Raw genomic sequence first — 7,784 nt, forward strand, 5'->3', positions numbered from 1 at the left:
ACCCGCCTGGGGGCAGGCCCGGCTGTGCCGCGCGCCTGCCACCCTGGCAGGGCTGAGGGGACTGGGCACCACCACCTTGTGGCTGTGGGTGCCACCATCTTTGAGGGTGTGGCAGTCAATTAGCATATTCCCTCCTTATTGGCTGTGGGCCCCGCCACGTTTGTCTATGTAACTAGTATTGGTGTTCAGAATGAAAGTCCATCCTGCCCTGAACAATGATGAATTCACAAATTTGTGTGACGGTCAATTAGCATATTCCCTTTTTATTAGATAGTATAACTATAATGGTGTCAGATGGCTACTAGATTTAGTGGGTGATCACTTCATAACATATATAAATGTCTAATCACAATGTTGTAAACCTGAGTTTAATATAATATTGTATGACAACTATAATTTTTAAAAATGTAAAAAAAATTGTTGAATTTTTTTTTTTTAAGTGATGCAACTAGGTCATGATGAAACAGAATTCCTGGCCCACCTCAGCAGGGATTCATTACCCAATTATGTGTCTCCTCTATTCTCAAGAAAAACTATCCCCAAACCCAGTCTGTCACAGTGGTTAACAGTGCAAGCCCCAGGGTTAATGGCCAGCGCTTACACTTGCTTGCATGAACCTAGGGTAAGCCTTTAACCTCTCTGCACCTTAGTCTCTTCATTGGAATCTGAGAGGGATGATAACAAAACAGAATTGATCTCATAGACTCTGCCATAGGTTTCAAACATATAAACACACCTGGAGAACTGTGCTTGACAGAGAGGCACCAGGGGAGCATTAGCTGTCTTCGTGAACATCATCATATTCGAGAAGCTAGGCGTTTCATCACCCACAGCACTCCATATTCATTCTTCTTTACACAGTGCCTGGATCTTTCTCATAAAAGCCCCCAAAATTGTTGCTCAAGAATTTTTACCGTAAGCCTAATCGAAGTGGCTCCGTTGGTTGAGCATCTTCCTGTGCACCAAAAGGTTGCGGGTTCAATTACCAGTCAAGGCACATACCTGGGTTGTGGGTTTGATGCCCAGTTGGGGCACCTGCGGAAGGCAACCGATCTATGTTTCTCTCTGTGTGTCTCTCTCTCTGAGTCTCTCCTCCCCTCTCCCCCCCGGATTAAAAAAAGAAAAAAAGAATTTTCACCATAAAAAGATCTGTTTCACATCTAAGGCCTGTGTCCTGTGTCTAGACTCAGTCTCCACAACATCAAAGCTTTTGTTTTCCAGGGTAGAAAGCCAGGGGATGAGCTTATTTTTATAATAAAAGAGTTGGCAGGACCCAGGGAAAACAATTTCTCTTCTTAGGGGAGAGTCTCAGACACAAAGCAATTGAAGTAGAAATTTGACTTCATTAGAATGCTTTTGGCCACCTGACTTCATTTCTCCATGTGCTTATTAAACAAGGCAAAATAAGCCGCAGAGGAGTCAGGCTGACAGAAGTTGAAACATAAAAACTATTATTTTAACCTTAAACTGGCAACTAAAAGACTCCCAACCAGGCTGTCCTGGGTAGATCCTGGCATTCACGCCCGGAGATTGGGGATGTGGCGGCAGTCAGTTCCAGGGGTGGAGCTGAGGCCTGTGAGCCTCGTCGGTCCTGGCTAGACAGTTCCAAGCAGGTCCAGCGCTCATCAGCTCACTCACTGACATCCCCAGCTCCCCGAGGAGAAACAGTTTTCACAGTCCAAGGCAGCCCAAGAAGAAAACCGAAACTATTTGCTGTTCCTCTAACATGTAAGAGTCCCTTCCAGATGGTGTTCGGCGCAATAAGTTAGTCCCTTCCTGTCGCCTTCCCGAGGCCAGAGATGTGCATTCCTCTTCTCTCTCTCTTTCTAACTCCCACAGTTCTAGCCCTGCTTCTTGAACGCGGTGGGTGTTCAATAAATATTTGCTATACATGTAAATGGCCGATAATCCAAAGGCCACCTTGGGTGCAGTAACTGCTGGCCGGTTATCTCTGAATGAGATCTTTCCTACGGCAGTTTGTTCCAAGGCAGGATTAGAAACAGCCTGGGCAGCACACCAGAGGGCCACAGCCAAGAGAATCTTGGCCCTGAATTCACCATTCGGTGTCACTGGGACTTTGCCTTGGAAGCGGACAGAAAAGCTATAGCCAAAACGGAGCCAAGCCATTGCCCTCAAGGATGCGGGAGCAGGGAGTGCCAGGTTGGCTCAGCTGTTTGGATCCCTTCAAACCATCCCCTCTTTGATTTGTCAGGTTAATCACAGCTGCGTAAATCCTACTGAAAATGGGAAATGAAAGCACTGAGGCACTGCTCCATTACCCCATCAGGTATACATCCTACTCCTCTGTCCTCACCAGCAGGCAGCCAGAAGTGCTCACTCCTCACCTTCCAACGTATTCAGTAAGGCCTGGACAGTCCTCTCAACTCTCCTCCTTACCTTGGGAACAATGGCAAAACCATCATTCCCAGAACTCACCATGATAGAATTCCCTCAAGCTTTGGAGGAGTCAGTGGCTTGCCTCCTCCCCAAATGAGGACCGAGGTTTTCTTCCTTCTGCTTACTGGACACTGTCTCTTCGCCCAGGCACATGTCTTTCAGCATTCCGTACTTCATGGTGGCCTCAGCATAGTTGTTTGCGCCTTTTGACAGTCATTTCAGCAGCTCGGAATCTAAACCCTTTCTATGTTTGGTGCATTTCTACCTGAAGAGTTTTCTATCGATGCTAAAAAATACCAGGTACTTGCTTTCTTAGCATCCTATATAATAAAGATGTAATATGCAAATGGTTGTTACACCATGAAGTGTAATGACTGACCAAGTAACAACCGGATCACGGATCAGCAGGAGGGTGGGGCAGCGAGCTACAAGCGGGAGGCGGAGAGCTACATGAGGGGGCAGGGCAGCAAGCTATGGAGGGGGGGCAGAGGGGAGGAGGGAGCTACAGGAGGGCGGGGCAACAGGCGGAGAGCTACAGGAGGGTGGCAGCAAGCTACTGGCTACAAGCGGGTGGTGGAAAGCTACAGGATGGGGCAGGGCAGCAAGTTATGAGGGAGACTAGGAGGAGCTACAGAAGGGCAGGGCAGGGGGCAGAGAGCTACTGGAGGGCAGCAGTGAGCTACTGGTGAGCTACTGTTGCACGGATTCATGCGCAGGGCTACTAGTTATTTATAAGTAGGCTCAAGTTTGTAACTAAGCAAAAGGAGACCCATCCATATAGTCTGGTCTCAGGAGCTAGGGACTCAAGCAAAACAGAATAGAGGGTTCTTTCTTCCTTTCCCTTTCCCTCTCCCACCCATCCCCAACCCCACACACTCACTGGTGTTCAGTGCCATCAGGGAGCAGTGGCTACAAGGCTGAGTGCTTGAAAACAATGGTGTCAGCACTGGTTGTGGTAAAAGCAATTTCCTGATGCAGAAGTGGTACAATTGTTTACATCTATGTCTTGGTGGCAACTGAATACTAGTTATGATGCTTGGTTTAGGATGTTGATTCTGGCAGCTTTGCCTCTGGGTTGGCATTGCAGCCCTCCCAAGGATTCTGCCCCCACATCCAAGTTGATGTATATTGTTTACAACTGAGAGCTCTGACTAATGCAATAAATTTTCTATAAAACTGATGCTTTTCTCCAAAATCTCATCTCATAATTGTGAATGTTTTGGACTCCATAGGCTAAGTCTAAATCTTTAGTCAGGGTGCAACTTTCAGACATGTAAACAGGCGCATTGAGGTGGTTCCACTGAAGCCCACGCTCACCTGGCCAGGGAGCGGCAGAGCTGAGACCTGGATCCAGGTTTTCCAAATCTAGTACTTTTTATAATACTCTGTTTCTCACAGAACAAATAAACAAATCCCTCTTGAGCTGTCAAGCCAGTTTAAGAGAGTGCTGTATTTTACATTTTCTTGAAATAACTTGAACATTATGTTAAAAGTATGAACTAGCCCGGCTGGCGTGGCTCAGTGGTTGAGCGTCAACCTATGAACCAAGAGGTCACAGTTCAATTCCCGGTCAGGGCACATGCTTGGGTTGCAGGCTCCTCAATCCCCAGTGTGGGGTGTGTGGGAGGCGGCTGATCAATGATTCTCTCATCATTGATGTTTCTATCTCGCTCTCCCTCTCCCTTCCTCTCTGAGATCAATAAAAATATATTTTTTTTAAAAAAAGTATGAACTATACATCCTAACCCAATGAAATCCTTATATATTTTCTCTCGTCACACAGTGCAGATCATTACTAATAACACACAGTTTTGCAGGCCAGTCAAGGCAAAGCTTGTGCTAAATCTACAAAACCTTTTTCCTACACGCAGCTAATTGGCTCTTCTGCAATGTGCAATTTCTGCTCCTGCTCATGGAATTGTATATATATATATAATTGTTGATAGTATTACAGATATCTCCCATCTCCCCCCCCCCTTTATCCCCCTCCTCCAAGCTCCTACCCACCCCCCTGGAACTGTATTCTTATCAAGAGTCAGTTGTGTTTGTTCTGAAACTTATTTATGAACATTGCAGCTGTTACTGCAATTTCATAATTTAATGAAATGTTGGGGGAAAACAATGAAGTACTACTACAAAAAGAATTTATTGTTTTGAAAGGATTCAATAGAGGCAAATTGGTGAGGAATTGGAAAGTTTATAACCATAAAACTTCAAAAAATGTAGAAGTATAGAAATATTCTGTTCTTAGAATACATTCTAACTACATTTAAGTTCTCAATCGAATTTAAATATTTTGACACTCAATTACAGAAGATGCATTTTGGACATAGTTTATATGAGAAAGAAAAACAAGTATTTCAAACAACAGAACAGTTCTTTAAGAAATCTGAGTTTATATCAAAATATTGAAGAATGAACACAAATACATGCTTTAAAGTATATTTAAATAAATTGCATCCTTTTTTATGACTCTATACTTTTAGCTGATTTGTTGATTAACTAACCACCTATCTCATGAGCTAGTCATATCAGATAGTTGACAACTATTGTAATTACATTCATGGTCATTCTCCTGGCAGAGAAACGTACTTGCTCTGGATGATGTGGTTATAGGACAGGCTTGATTATCTGTGGCCTTTGTCAGGGTGCTGTTGATCTAGTTTCTAGACCATTTTTGCTGTATCAGACAGCTTCAGTGAAGTGGATTTGTCCTTCTAATCCTAAAACAGAGAATCCAGAATCCAGTGCTTGCAGGAGAATTCCCAGAGACTTAGCTCTCTTAAAGAAACCATTAGGAGAACCAAGATGGCGCCATAGGTTAAACACCTAACCTGCAGCCGGGCACAACAATTTCAAAAATACAACTAGAGGTCAGAACGGACATCGTCCAGAATCACAGGAAAGTTGGTGGACTGAAATGCCCACAGCTGGGGGGAAGGAGAAGGCCACGGGGACAGTCGGGGAAGCCGTAAAAGCCTGAGGTATGGAGAAACGGGCGGAGACACGAGCACACGCGCCTGCGGGGAGGATGGAACCGGAGAGGAAGGGGCGGCTGAGGACCTGGCCGGCGTTCACTGGCAGGAAGGAGATAAAGGCTCCAGAGTGCGCTGAGCGCCGGCTCCGATTGCACTGAACCCCATTCCGGGCGAAACTCTGGGAAACTCACTCACTTTCGCAACTCCGCCGCCCCCGCAGGCCGCCCGGCCCGGGACGCTGGGGACGCCGCAGCGGCAGCGCCCAGAGCCGGGCGGCCTCCCAGCACCCGTCCCCGCCGCGCAGCCCCCCGCGCGCCCCGCACACCGGACGGAGGCCCGGGAGCCCTCTCCGTGCACCTCCCGGCGGCGCTAGACTTCAGTAGAGTTGACTGAATTCAAGGGATTAAGAAGTACAATTTGGGGGGATGCCGCGGCAGCGACGCCCGGAATGCGGCGATGGCGGTGCCTGGAGCTCGGCGGCCGCCCAGCGCCTGTCCCCGCCGCGCAGCCCTCGCGTGCCTGGTTCCGCGGGACGCGCGCACCGCGCACCGGACGGAGGCCCGGGCGCCCTTTCCGTGCACCTCCCGGCGGCGCTAGACTTCAGTAGAGTTGACTGAAATGAAGGGATTAAGAAGTACAAATTGGGAAGTTTGAAAAAGATGGCGGCGGAGGTTAAAGGCTGTTCTGTTGCCTCGCACCCAGCGAAATCGGAGGGGATGAGGTGTGGAGGCGCGTGGGTCTGGCTGGTGGCGGGGGAAAGGGGCTTTTGTTCCAAACCTAGGGGAGATTAGCTCTCCATCACCCTGAAATCCATCTTCTGGCGAACCGCGGGAGACCCAGATGCCTGCGGGGAGAGGCGGGACTCTTGCGAAGGTGCGCCCAGCAATCAGTGTTTGCTGCGCTGGAGTGCGGAACGAGGGGACTTAGATACGTGGAAGGCAGAAGGACCAGACTCACAGCCATCGCGGCTCGCCGCACCATGGCCTGTTGGCGCCCTGAGACCCCGCCCCGCCCTGGGACCCGCCCCGCACGTTTTGAAGACCTGCCCCGCAAGTCTTGCAGGCACACCTGCGCCCCAAGCAACGGCTTATGCATGTGGGTGGCCTGCTCTCTGGCAGCGGACCAGATGAACTGCTGTTCTAGTCGGACTGCTCCAGGGCCACTCAGACAGGAGGAAGAAACTACAGTTTTTGCTGTAATCCTTGCTGAGTGCCTAAGGCAGTAGCTGATCTACACCCCATTGGAGACCCAGAAACGAGGGCATCTAGTGGTCTGTGGGAGATGACACCAGATTTCAACCACGTGCATAAGGGACACATTCAACAGGAATATTCAGTGAGCACCATAGCTTTGCTGCACCAAGACCCGGCCCATAAACGAATCTCCTGCACAGCAACTGTTCCTTTATAGACAAAGAGAGCCCCCCCAGTGACACCAACAACAATCAAGACTTAACTATACAAAGGAGGACCAAGATGGAGGCATAGGGCGGAAGTCTGATTGTTGCCTACCACAACAACTTTGAGACTACGACAAGAGAGCAGAGCAGACACCATCCAAGACCACCATAGGGCTGGCTGAGTAGATTCTCTACAACTAGAATAAAAGAGGGGTATGTGGGATGATGCTGATGCCGGTGACCCAAAGACCACACTTTAAGAACTACGGCTCAGGCGACACAAAAGAACTATGGCTCAGGCGATACAACAGCGGCCTGGAATGTGCTCGGCGCAGTTCCCCCGGCGGTCTCCGGCTGAGGGGACGGCTCCACTGGCAGCCAAGCACGGACAGACGAGCCCCTATGAGACATGGGGTGGGAGACTCCGCGCTTGCTGACCTCCGAGTCCGTCAAGAATCTCAACGCCCTGGAAGCGGCCAGGTGCACATGCTCGGCAACCGGCCACCGATGCAGACCCAAGGGCCGACGCAGCGACGCCAGACCGGCCCACCACCATGCACCGGGCGCACCGGAGCTTCGCCGAGCCGCCGCCCGACGAGTTCTGCAGCAGCCATACTGGAGCTCTGGAAGGATGGCCAGGGGAATTGCTGAGGGGGGATTGACCTGCAGGAATTGGGATCGGGAAGACGGGGCCCCGCTGAGACCCGGGTGCGGGCGGGGTTGCACGCCTCTGGGCTAGGGTGTGGTCACACGCCTCTGGGTATAAGTGAGGCCTCACGTCCCTGGGTCTAGGTGAGGCCACATGCCCCTGGGTCCAGGTGAGGCCGGACTCCGGGTCCGGGTGAGGCCATGTGCCCCTGGACCCAGATGACGCTGGATCCCGTGCCCGGGCGAGGCCAAGCGCCCCTGGCTCTGGGAGAGCCCACACACCCCTGGGTCCAGGCGAGACCATGTGTCCCTGGATCCGGGTGAGACCTCGTGCACCTAGGCCTGGGTGAGGTCACGTGCCC

This window comes from Eptesicus fuscus, chromosome 11, assembly GCF_027574615.1.
Source record: "Eptesicus fuscus isolate TK198812 chromosome 11, DD_ASM_mEF_20220401, whole genome shotgun sequence".
NCBI classification, from domain to species: Eukaryota; Metazoa; Chordata; class Mammalia; order Chiroptera; family Vespertilionidae; genus Eptesicus; species Eptesicus fuscus.